The 12643-nt window shown below is 46.8% G+C and overlaps 1 pseudogene; it reads right to left on the reverse strand.

Annotated features, from left to right (window-relative positions):
* Positions 1–7924: 7924 nt before the first annotated feature.
* On the reverse strand, positions 7925–9025 carry LOC104654308 (annotated as a pseudogene).
* Positions 9026–12643: the final 3618 nt, after the last annotated feature.

Consider the following 12643-nt stretch of genomic DNA (forward strand, 5'->3'; position numbering starts at 1 on the left):
TTTGAACTCTGGACAAGTCATACAACCTCTCTAAGTCTCAGTTCGTTCCTTCCTTTCTCTCTCTCTCTCTCTCTCTCTCTCTCTCTCTGTCTCTCTCTCTCTCTCTGTCTCTGTCTCTCTCTCTCTCCATTGGAGAGCAATGGCATGATCTCAGCTCACTGCAACCTCTACCTCCCAGGTTCAAGCTATTCTCCTGCCTCAGCCTCCTGAGAAGCTGGAATTACAGGCACCTGCCACCACGCCTGGCTAATTTTTGTGCTTTTAGTAAAGATGGGGTTTCACCATGTTGGTCAGGCTGGTCTTGACCTCCTGACCTCAGGCGATCCGCTCGCCTCGGCTTCCCAAAGTGCTGGGATTACAGGTGTGAGCCACCGCTCCCAGCCATGCCTCAGTTTCTTTACCTGTAAAATAGGTATAATCTCAGTACATTCCTCACACAGTTGTTACAGGGGTGAAATGAGACAACGTGTAAAGGGCTTATTAGTGCCTGGCACTCAGTATTTCATAAATTTTCACCTATTGCTGCTATTACTGCTTCTGGAATCAGCCCCCGGTTTCAAGATCGTAGCCAACCTCTACAGAGATTGGAAGGGACCTTCTTTAATGGACACAGCTCGTTTTCCCCAGACCTCACCGTGCCATCTGATCATCTCCGGAGACCACCCTGTGGTACCTGGAGCTCTCTCCTGGGACCTCAGTGTTGCTGTGTGTCTGCATGCTGGCCACCAATCCCCTGGCACACACACTGTGCCCTCATTGGGAAAAACACTTGTTGACACAGAGCCCTGTGAGCTGCCATGGAGTACCGGATTTCCCATCTTTCTTCTGAAATCCCACAGTGTGAAGTGTTGGTAGAGCTGAAAAGGAAGCTCTTTCAATGGGGATGCTGGGTAAGGTGACCTTTGCACTAAGGATTCCACTTCCTGTCTGAGATGGAAGACAGACCCTCATTCAAGAGACTGAGCACTAGAGGAGCCAGGTGAGTTCAGGGGAGGGCACCTGAGAAGGTAGATGCATCTGAGGACAAGCATGGCTTATCCACGTAGAAGAAATGGAAGGGTGCCCCCCAGCAGAGGGTACATAGCGTGGACAAGGCAGGAGAGGCTGGAAAGTGCCATGTTTTACTGGGAACCAGTCTTGGGGCTTATGTTGGGAAGGTTGGATGAGTAGGGTCCTGGAAGGCTGGGAACGCTAGCACTGGGTGGGGGTCCTGCACCCATGGGTGATGGGGGCCCTCTCTAATAAGAAGGCACCTTTCCTGCACTTTTCCTGTTCTGGCCAGGAGGGCCTGGGCCACTGTCATCTCCTCTGCACAAGCCCTCTTTGCTGAGGAGACAAGCTAGGGGTGAAAGCCTGAGCTGTCCGCCAGAGAGTCTCCTAATTTCCTCATCTCATTCATCCATTCAGCTATCCATTTATTCATTCATCCAAACTTTCCTTTAAAAATAGGTTTTATTGTTGTTTTAAGAATAAAATTAGGCCAGGCGTGGTGTCTCATGCCTGTAATCCCAGCATTTTGGGAGGCCGAGGCGGGTGGATCACCTGAGGTCAGGGGTTTGAGATGAGCCTGGCCAACATAGTGAAACCCCATCTCTACTAAAAATACAAAAAATTAGCCGGGTGTGGTGGCGGGCACCTGTAATCCCAGGTACTGGGGAGGCGGAGGCAGGAGAATCGCTTGAACCCAGTAGGCAGAGGTTGCAGTGAGCCAAGATCTCGCCACTGCACTCCAGCCCAGTGACAGTGCGAGACTCCATCTCAAAAAAAAAAAAAAAAAAAATTAGTATTTGCTTGTCATAACAAATCCAAACAGCACCAAAGCATGTAACATAAATCTTGAAAGTTCCTGTCCCTTCCCTGCTCCTCAGGAGTAACCCCTGTTAACATTTTGTTACAGATTCTTCCAGATTGTTTTCCATGTATACACAATTGCATGTGTGTTAACATTTATGTTAACAATGTATATTGGGTATATTTCCAAATCAACATATATAGATTTATCTCATTTAAAAAAAATACAACAAATACATGAACACATTCAGGCTATAAAAATTTAACAATACAGTGGCATATGGAGGAGGAAGTAACCCCTCCCCACTTCTCTTCTCCTTGTTTTCCTCTCCACTCCTCTTCACAGTTTGGTGTGGGTGTATTCAGAACTTTTCCTATGCATTTGCATGAATAAATGATACTTATACAGATACACGAGTGTGTGTATGTGTTGTTTAGCATTTTCTGCCACTTGCCTTTTGACCTAACAATATATCTTAGAAATGTCAGTATCTGGTGGCTCATGCCTATAATCCCAGCACTTTGGGAGGCTGAGGTTGGTGAATCACCTGAGGTCAGGAGTTCAAGACCACCCTGACCCAAATGGTGAGACCCTGCCTCTACTGAAAATATAAAAAATTGGCTGAACACAGTGGCTCATGCCTGTAATCCCAGCACTTTGGGAGGCTGAGGTTGGTGAATCACCTGAGGTCAGGAGTTCAAGACCAGCCTGACCCAAATGGTGAGACCCTGCCTCTACTGAAAATATAAAAAATTGGCTGAACACAGTGGCTCATGCCTGTAATCCCAGCACTTTGGGAGGCCAAGGTGGGTGGATCACTTGAGGTCAGGAGTTCGAGACCAGCCTGACCAATATGGTGAAACCCTGTCTCTACTAAAAATACAAAAATAGCCAGGCATCATGGCAGGCACCTGAAATCCCAGCTACTTGGGAGGCTGAGGCATGAGAATCACTTGAACCAGGAGGCGGAGGTTGCCGTGAGCTGAGATTACACCATGCACTCCATCCTGGGTGACAGAGAGAGACCCTGTCTCAAAAAAATATTAGCCAGATGTGGTGGCACATGCCTGTCATCCCAGCTACTCAGGAGGCTGAGGCAGGAGAATCGCTTGAACCTACGAAGCGGAGGTTGCAGTGAGCTGAGATCATGCCATTGCACTCCAGCCTAGGCAATGGAGCGAGACTCCATCTCAAAAAAAGAAGAGGCCGGGCGCAGTGGCTCAAGCCTGTAATCCCAGCACTTTGGGAGGCCGAGACGGGCAGATCACGAGGTCAGGAGATCGAGACCATCCTGGCTAACACGGTGAAACCTCCGTCTCTGCTAAAAACTATAAAAAACTAGCCGGGCGAGGTGGCGGCGCCTGTAGTCCCAGCTACCCGGGAGGCTGAGGCAGGAGAATGGCGTGAACCCAGGAGGCGAAGCTTGCAGTGAGCTGAGATCCGGCCACAGCACTCCAGCCTGGGTGACAGAGCGAGACTCCGTCTCAAAAAAAAAAAAAAAAGAAAGAAGAAGAAAAAGAAAAAAAAGGAAAAAAAAGAAATGCCAGTATCTATAGATAAGACTCAATCTTGTTAGTGGCTGCTTGGGATTCTCTGGTTTGGCTATACTTTGATTTATTTAAGCATTCCCCTTCTGATGGGTGCCACTTTTAAAGGCTTTGCTGTCACAGACAACACTATTGAACATCCTCACGTGGACTCCGTCCCACAGCTGACAAACCTTTCTTAGGACAGAAGTGGCCTGGCTGCCTTGGAGGAGATTCTGGGACTGCTGCTACACTGCTCTCCCCAAACGCTGTGTTTCCGTGGTCCTTTGGATGCTCTTAAATTGCAGTGAGCGCCCACCCGCAGCCAGGGCCTGGGAGTGCATGGTGTCCAAGGCAGGGCCCTGCCCTGGGGCAACTGCAATCTTTGAGTCCTATGACGAGATAGTTCAGGAGCCAGGGGCCCCAGTTCTGGGTTGCAGGGAAGAGTTCAGGGAAGGCTTCCTGGAGGAGTTGATGTCCAGGCAGAAACCTGCCTGCTGAGTAGCAGTTTGTCAGTCAGAGGAGCAAGTGGGAAGGGCTGCTCCAGCTAGAGGAGAACTTGGCCAGCTGAGGCCCTGAAAGGGCCAGGGCCATCTGTGCACCACTGAGTAATGGTGTTCCCTAAATGCTCAGGGCAGGGGCTGAAGGGAGTGGCAGTGGGTGGGGCTGACCGGAAGCTGGGGCAGCTGGTGAAGGCCTCAACTGCCAAGCTAAGGAGTGGGAATGTTACCCGAGGCAAGTGAGAGGCCTGATTACACACCTGAGGAAGTGAGCCATAGGCTGGAGGGGAGAAAGGACCAGTGTCCGGGACGGAGGCTGGGTGGGGATTCACACCTGGCAAGAGCCCACCAGGAGCCAGGCCCTGTGTAAGGAAAGGCTCCCTCTTCCTTTCCTCCTGTCTTCTTTCTCTCTTTCCTCCCTCCCTCCCTCCCTTCCTACCCTCCTTCCTTCTTTCCCTTCCTTCCTTCCCACCCTTCTTTCTTCCCTCCCTCCCTTCCTCCCTTCCTTTCTTACTTCTTTCCTTCCATCCCTCCTTCTTTCCTAAATTAACAGACTTTTTTTAAAGAGCAATTTTAGTTTTACAGAAAAATTGAGTCATAAGTACAGGGAGTTCCCATTGACCTCTCCGCACCCCGCCACACAGGATTTCTCCTGTGGTTAACCTGTTGCATTGATATGATACATCTGTTACAACTGACAAACCAGTACTGACATACTGTCATTCACTAAGGTCCCTCGTTCACATCAGACTTCACTCTTGATGGTGTACACTCTATGGGTTTTGACAAATGCATAATGATATGTCTCCACCATTACAGTAGCCTACAGAGTCTTTTTCACAGCCCAAAACATTCCTTGTGCTCCTCCTACTCATTCCTCCCTCCTCCCAACCCCTGACAACCACTGATCTTTTTACTGTCTTCATAGTTTTGCCTTTTCCAGAGTGTCGAACAGCTGCAAACACACAGTATGCAGCCTTCTTTCACCTAGTAATGTGGAGTTAGGGTTCCTCCAGGTCTTTTCATGGCTTGATAGCACATTCCTTTTTCTTGCTGAACAATATTGTGTTGCATGGATGTGCCAGTTCATCTATTTCTGAAGGATATCTTGGTTTGTTCTGAATGTTTAACAATTATGAATAAAGCTGATATAAACATTCTTACACAATTTCTTTATGGACATAGTTTTCAACTCATTTGGGGAAATACAGTATTTGTCTTTCTGTGGCTGGCTTATTTCATTGAGTGCAATGTCTTCAAGTTTCCTCCGTGCTGTGGCATGTACCCTTTCTTTTCAAGGCTGATTAAAATTTCATTGTATGTAAACACACACCACTAGCTATTGACTATTTTAATATGATCCTGCTTTCAATTCCTTTGGATGTATTTCAAGAAGTGGGATTGCTGAATCACATGGTAATTCTATTTTTAATTTTTCAAGGATGCACCATACTGTTTTTTCCACAGAGGCTTCACCAACATTTGTTATTTTCTGTTTTTTTTTTTTTCTTTTAGTAGCTGTCTCAATGGGTGTGAAATGATATCTCATTGTGGTTTTGATTTGCATTTCCGTGATGATGAATGATGACGTTGAGCATCTTTCACATTCTTCTTGGCCATTTATATATCATCTTTGGAGAAACGTCTATTTAGGTCCTTTGTCCATTTTTTGTTGTTGAGTTGTTGGGGTCTATGTATTCTGAATATTAACCCTTTATTATTTACATATTTGCAAATATTTTCTCCCAGTCTATAGATTGCCTTTCCACTTTGTTGATTGTTTCCTTTGGTGCACAGACATTTTAAAGTTTGATGTAGTCTCATTTATTTAGTTTTGCTTTTGCATGTGTTTTTGCTGTCGTAGCCAAAAATCACTGCCAAATCCAGCATCATGTAGCTTTCCCCCTACATTTTCTTATACAGTTTCACGGTTTTCAGTCTTACATTTAGATCTTCATCCATTTTTAGTTACTTTGGTATATGATATAAGGTAAGGCACCAACTTTTGCATCATTTGTTGCAACGACTGTTTTTTCCTCATCAAACGGTCTTGGCACCCTTGTGGAAGATCACTTGACCATATATGCGAGAGTCTATCCCTGGGCTGTCTATTCTCTTCCTTCAGTTTGTATGTCTGTCTTTATGCCAGTACCACACTGTTTGGATTACTGTAGTTTTCTTTTCTTTTTTTTTTTTTTTGAGACGGAGTCTCACTCTATCGCCCAGGCTGGAGTGCAGTGGCCAGATCTCAGCTCACTGCAAGCTCCGCCTCCCGGGTTTACGCCATTCTCCTGCCTCAGCCTCCCAAGTAGCTGGGACTACAGGCGCCCGCCACCTCGCCGGGCTAGTTTTTTGTATTTTTTAGTAGAGACGGGGTTTCACCGTGTTAGCCAGGATGGTCTCGATCTCCTGACCTCGTGATCCGCCCGTCTCGGCCTCCCAAAGTGCTGGGATACTGTAGTTTTCTAATAAGTTTTGAAATCAGGAAACATGATACCTCTGGTTTTGTTTGTTTGTTTACTAATTCCTTAATTTCTTTAATGGTTATTGATCCAGTCAAGTTTTCCAGTCTTCTTGAATCAATTTTGGAACTATATATTTCCCTAGAAAATTATTTATTTTGGACTGGGTGCAGAGGCTTACACCTGTAATCCCAGCACTTTGAAAGGCAGAGGCAGGAGGATCGCTTGAGCTCAGAGATTTGAGACCACCCTAGGCAATGTGGTGAAAACTCATCTCTACAAAAAAATACTAAAAATTAGCTGGGTGTGGTGGGGCACACCTGTGGTCCTAGCTACTTGGGAGACTGAGGTGGGAGGATAACTTGAGCCTGGGAGGCTGAGTTTGCAGTGAACTGTGATGGTGATCATACCACTGCACTCCAGCTTGGGTGACAGAGTGAGACTCTGTCTCAAAAAAAAAAAAGGAAAGAAAATTATTTATTTCATTTGATTTTTAGTGTGTAAGTAGACTTTTAATATAAATTCTCTTATAATTAAAAATCACAATTTTATATCCTCTTACTGTTTGTGTCTTTCATCTTTTTTGTTAAATTCAAATTTTCCAAAAGCATGTCTAATTCATTATTTTTAACTGAGCAAGTTTTTGTGACTGTGTGTGTGAGTTTGTTATTAATTCCTTCCTTCTGCTTTCTTTGTAATTTTTTTGGTTATTTTACTAGCTTCTTGACTTCATTTATCTCCAGATTTTCTTGACTAAACATTTTCTTTAAATAACCTTTGGCCTGAATCCCCAGGTTTTTATATATAAGTCTGTCATTATCATTAATTTGGAAATTAACCCATGGTAGTTTGTTCCAGATTAGATTAGCTCTTTAAACGAGGAATTATTAAGAAGAGTATTTTAAAAAATTTCTAGACTGGGCATGATGGCTCATGCCTGTAATCCCAATACTTTGGAAGGCCTAGGTAGGAGGATTGTTTGAGGCCAGGAGTTCAAGACCAGCCTGGAAACATAGCAAGACTTTGTCTCAAAAAATTTTTTTTTCTAAGATATATTTCTAGTAACAAATATATTTCTATTTTGAAGAGATATGCTTTATTAATAAATATATTTCTGTTTCTAAGATAGTTTTTGCCCTCCCTTTCTAATTAAATTGCATTCTATTCAGTGAATGTGTCCTGTATGATTTCAGCTTTTTGCGTTTATTAGGCTTTTCATTATGGCCTAATACAAAGAAAAATATTTGGAATTTGTGTACTTGACGATTAACTCTTGGGAGGGGGATGAAATTGAAGGACAGAGACAAAGGGGGGAAGCTTGTTGTTTGGTTTTATTTTGTTTGCTTTTGATTGTTGGGAAATTTTTTTACTATAAGAATTAGCTCAAGTATAATGTTTTTTTGTTTGTTTGTTTGTTTTGTTTTGTTTTTGCATGTAGCTGACCAGCCTACCAGGTCTTTTATGCAGTTCGACATACAAGGTGACACCAAGGTAAGACAAATGAAGTTCCAGTTTGGGTGCCTCCATCTCCCTCCCCTGGATTCTGATCCAGTGTCTGCCAAATCCAGAAAGAAGTGGGGTAGGGCGCTTGGTCATGGGGAAGGCTGTTGTGGTTCGTCCGGCAGATGGGAAAAGGAAAAGGTTTCACTTCTTCGCGATTTGAATGACATCCTCGTCCTCCAACGTATGGTCCTTACCTGCTTTCTGAGGATTGTATTTCACAGAGAGACCCCAGACCAGAGCACATTTAAATTCTTTGATAAGATTTTTGTGAGTCTTCATGCAGAAATCCTCCACTGTGGTCCTGGAGCAAGGAAGCACCACTGGGGATGTGTAATCTGGTAATTGGCCTTTGGGTTTGGTGTAAATTCTCATTAGTTTCAGATAGTCCCAGATCTTTTCCAATAGGTCATCAAAATTCCAGCGGCGATGGGCAGAGATGGGTACACAGTGAGGCACCTTATAGATGATATATCCAATTCCTTAATAGAGATTCGGTCAATCTTACTTAACACATAGATACAGGGGATATAAACTGTTTCCTTCCACCACATCAATGAGGTCATCAGCTGTAGCATCACTACGTAGAGTCACATTGGCATTATGAATCTTGTATTCGGCCAGAATGCTCTTCACAGTTTCAGCATCCAGCTCACTCTGCAGGCAAGTGGCTGTGAGATTAATGCCTCCCTTGTCCTTCTTCTTAAAGCCAATGTTGGAGGGTTTGCTGTTCAAGCGAACGCCAAAGCCTTCCAGTTCATTTTCATTTATCTTCTTACGTCCCAAAGGTTTCAGGACATCCAGAACAATCAGGATCAAGTTACAGGTTAGGGCCACTGCAATGACTTGACCTCTACCTTTCCCATCCTTGGCACCTTTAATGATACCTGGGAGATCCAGGAGCTGGATCTTGGCACCTTTGTGTCTGATGACACCAGGCACAGTGGTCAGAGTAGTGAATTCACAGGCTGCCACCTCAGAATATACCCCTGCCAGGTTACTAAGCAGTGTCAACTTCCCCACAGATGGAAGACCAGCAAATCCAGTTCGAGCATCACCTGTCTTGGCCACATCAAAACCTTCTCCTGGACCTCCACCACCACCCCCCTTTGGAGTAATGAGTTCTCGATGAAGCTTAGCAAGATGAGCCTTAAGCAGCCCTAGGTGGTGTGCTGTGGCCTTGTTCTTTTGAGTCCAAGTCATCTTGGCTTTTATCTCCACGATCTTAGCTAAGGTGCTGCTCATCGTGGCGTGGTGAGTACCCTGTGGCCTCCACACTGACTGTCTCCCTTCACACACCCACGGGCAAACTAGCTCAAGTATAATGGTTTCAAAAGTAACTCAGAGAACTTGGGAGTCTAGGCCTCTGGGTACAGCGGCCCACAGATCCCTGAGAGCACCATTGTATGACAGCTCTTCACCGAGAGACACCGCCTTTAAAAATGCACTTAGAGGCTGGGCACGGTGGCTCAAGCCTGTAATCCCAGCACTTTGGGAGGCTGAGGCAGGCGGATCACAAGGTCAGGAGTTCGAAACCAGCCTGACCAACATGGTGACACCCCGTCTCTACTAAAAACACAAAAATTAGCCAGGCGTGGTGGCATGCGCGTGTAATCCCAGCTACTCAGGAGGCTGAAGCAGGAGAATCGCTCGAACCCGGGATGTGGAGGTTGCAGTGAGCTGAGATCGCACCACTATACTCCAGCCTGGGCAACAAAGCGAGACTCCATCTCTAAAATAACAACAACAAACAACAAACAAAACAAAACAGAAAAACGCGCTTACTTCCTACTGGCTTTACAGTGGTAAGCATTTCCTAAGCACCTAACTTCAGGCTTTGGGGTACAGAGAGAGAAACACACTGTCTGGCCTTCCAACAACTCACAGTGTGGGTGGCGACACGTAAGAAAACAAGCCATTGCAATAATTAGCCATCACCGCAATTGCGACCTTGTGCCTGGAGGAGCTGTCCCTGGAATCTGTCTAGGGAAGCTCCAGGGCTGGCCACAGGAGACCGGGAGGAACTGGCTGGCCAGAGACGGGGGCAGTAAGGTTGTCGGATTTAGCAAATAAAAACAGAATGCCCAGTTACATTTGAATTTCAGGTGAACACCTTTTTTTTTTTTTTTTTTTTTTTTTTAAGTATAAAATGTATAATTATGTCCTATGCAATGTTTGGGATATAGTTATACTAAAGAATTTATCGCCCCACCTGTGGCTTTAGGGCCGACTTGTTCAGGAAGGGAAGAGGAAAACCAAAGCAGGTTTGGTGCAAGAAGATGGGTTCGGTTCCGGACATGTTTGGGGAAAGGGGGCCAGTGGCCACGTGACTGGAGATGTGGGATTCCAGGCTGCAGGATGTCAGGACTGGGGCCTTAGTGGGCTCCGCGGTGATAGGATGTGATGGCATGTGCCCTGTAATGAGGCTGCAGGCGGTCGTACATGGCAGTTGAGTGGGATGGGTAGGGTTCTTTCCTTGTTCGAGAAGGCAGGGTGTGTCTGAGCAATCCCGTTTAGAAAGATCAACTCCAAGAATTTAGACGAAGAAAATTCTGGATCTGGACGAATCCCCCAGTGTCCGCCACGCCTGGACTGGGAAGGGCCCCGGGACCTGCGGCGCAGGGGAGGGCCGGGCCACCAGGGGGCGCTCTCGGCAGGCGGGGCGGGATCCCTCTTGGTGTCTCCCAGGCAGCTTCGCAACAGCCCTGCTGGGTTAGGCCCTGATGAGCAAACTGAAGCCCGGGTGGGGAAAGGGCGGGGTGGCTTGAGGGTGTCACCCAAGAGGGTCAACTGCTTTCTTTTTAAAAATTATTTTTATTTTTTTATAGGGAAGGGGGTGTCTCACCATGCTTCCCAGGCTGACCTTGAACTCCTGGACTGAAGCGAGCCTCCGCCCCGGCCTTCCAAAGTGCTGGGATCACCACCGCGCCCAGCGAGGTTTGCAGCTTTCTGAGGCCGCCCCCAGGCCCTTGCTACCCTGTCCCATGAGCCAGACTTGGGTCCGTGGGGAGGGCTCTAGGTCACCTGGAGGCTGCCCTTGTGTCTACAGCTGCCTCTTCCTGCGCCAGCTTTATCTTCCAGGTCCCTTCTCTAGTTTTCCGCCCTACTCTAGAATAGGGTGGGTATTGGAATATAGATGAAGCTGTCACCCTTCCAAACTTGGGGGGGTGACTCCCTCCCTCCTCTGCTCACAGGTGCCCTCCAAGCCCAGACTCCAGTGCTCAGACCAGAACTAGCTTTTGAAGGAGCAGGGCAGAAGAAGACTCCCAGACACCCCTCCTCTTCTCCAGGGCGAGCCCATACTCGTGCTTTCGTCCTCATTCCTGCCATAGGAAGGGGCCCACCAGGTGTGACCCAGCTTTCCAAGGCTTCCTGCCATAAAAGGCCAGGGGTGGGAATAAAGCAAGAAAAAGTGGGACTCCGCACTTGTTAGGGGGAACCCCTCAGCTCTGTAACTGGCACTGCTAACTCCCCTGCCTCCAGTCCCTCTCTACTGCTGCTGTGCCAGCCTGTGCTGGGTCCTCCACACCACTGCACTTGTCACTCCCCTGCTCAAGAATCTGTGATGGCCCCTATTGTTAACTGAAGCACTGCTTGTATCCAGAATCTCATTTTGTTTCTCCCTCCACTGGGGTGTGCGCTTCTTGAGGGCTGTATCCTCAGCATCAAGAATACCTGACACTGGCTGGGCATGGTGGCTCATGCCTGTAATATCAGCACTTTGGGAGGCCGAGGTGGGCAGATCACTTGAGGTCAGGAGTTCAAGACCAGCCTGGCCAACATGAAACCCCGTCTCTATGAAAAATACAAAAATTAGGCTTAGGTGGGCATGGTGGGCCATACCTGTAATCCCAGGTACTTGGGAGACTGAGGCACGAGAATTTTGCTTGAACCTGGGAGGCAGAGGTTGCAGTGAGCTGAGATTGTGCCACTGCACTCTGCACTCTAGCCTGGGTGGCAGAGCAAGACTCCATCTCAAAACAAATAAACAAAAAATGAAACCTGACACAAAGTAGTTGCTCAATAAATAAGACTATGAAAATGCACTGGCTGCTGCACCCGCCTTGCCCTCCATCCCCCAAAGCCATCCCCTCATCCTCTTCATTTTACCTTTCCCTTCCAAGCCCAAGGCACTGATTAGTTTTGAAATCTTGATTCCTGCCTAGATTTAAAGGCTTTGAGATAGGAATTACTTTTTTTTCGCCCCCACCAGGGCCTTGTGCCTTCTCAAAACATAGGTAAGACCGGCCAGATGCAGTGGCTCATACCTATGATTTCAGCACTCTGGGATGCTGAGGCAGGAGGATCACTCGAGTCTGGGGGTTTGAGGCCAGTTCAGGCAATATGACAAGACTCTGTCTTTACCAAGAAATTTTAAAATGAGCTGGGCACGGTGGTGCATGCCCATTGTCCCAGCTACTCGGGAGGCTGAGGTGGGAAGATTGCTTGAACCTGGGAGGTTGAGGCTGCAGTGAGCTGTGATTGTGCCACTGCTTTCCAGCCTGGGTGACAGAGTGAGACCCTGTCTCAAAAAACAAAACAAAAGACTGAATGTTCTCCATATGGTCCTATTTGGTCATGGAATGATTTGTGGTGGATTTTCCTCCACTCTTCAGCATTCCCTCCATAACCTGTGTCTGACCATGAGCTACATGCTGTTTACGCAGAAAAGATACGATCCTGAACTGGGTGGAAGGCTTCTGCCCAAGTGCATGGACACCAAAATGTGTGCTGAGGGAAGTCACACATGATCTTCTCAAGCAGCTTTTTACTTCCCTCAGGATCATAGATGGCTGTGTTCATAAGTAATTATTGGCCAACATCCCATATCTTCTGACTATGAAGGTGAAAACATGTGCTTTG

Source organism: Rhinopithecus roxellana, chromosome 17, assembly GCF_007565055.1.
Source record: "Rhinopithecus roxellana isolate Shanxi Qingling chromosome 17, ASM756505v1, whole genome shotgun sequence".
NCBI classification, from domain to species: domain Eukaryota; kingdom Metazoa; phylum Chordata; class Mammalia; order Primates; family Cercopithecidae; genus Rhinopithecus; species Rhinopithecus roxellana.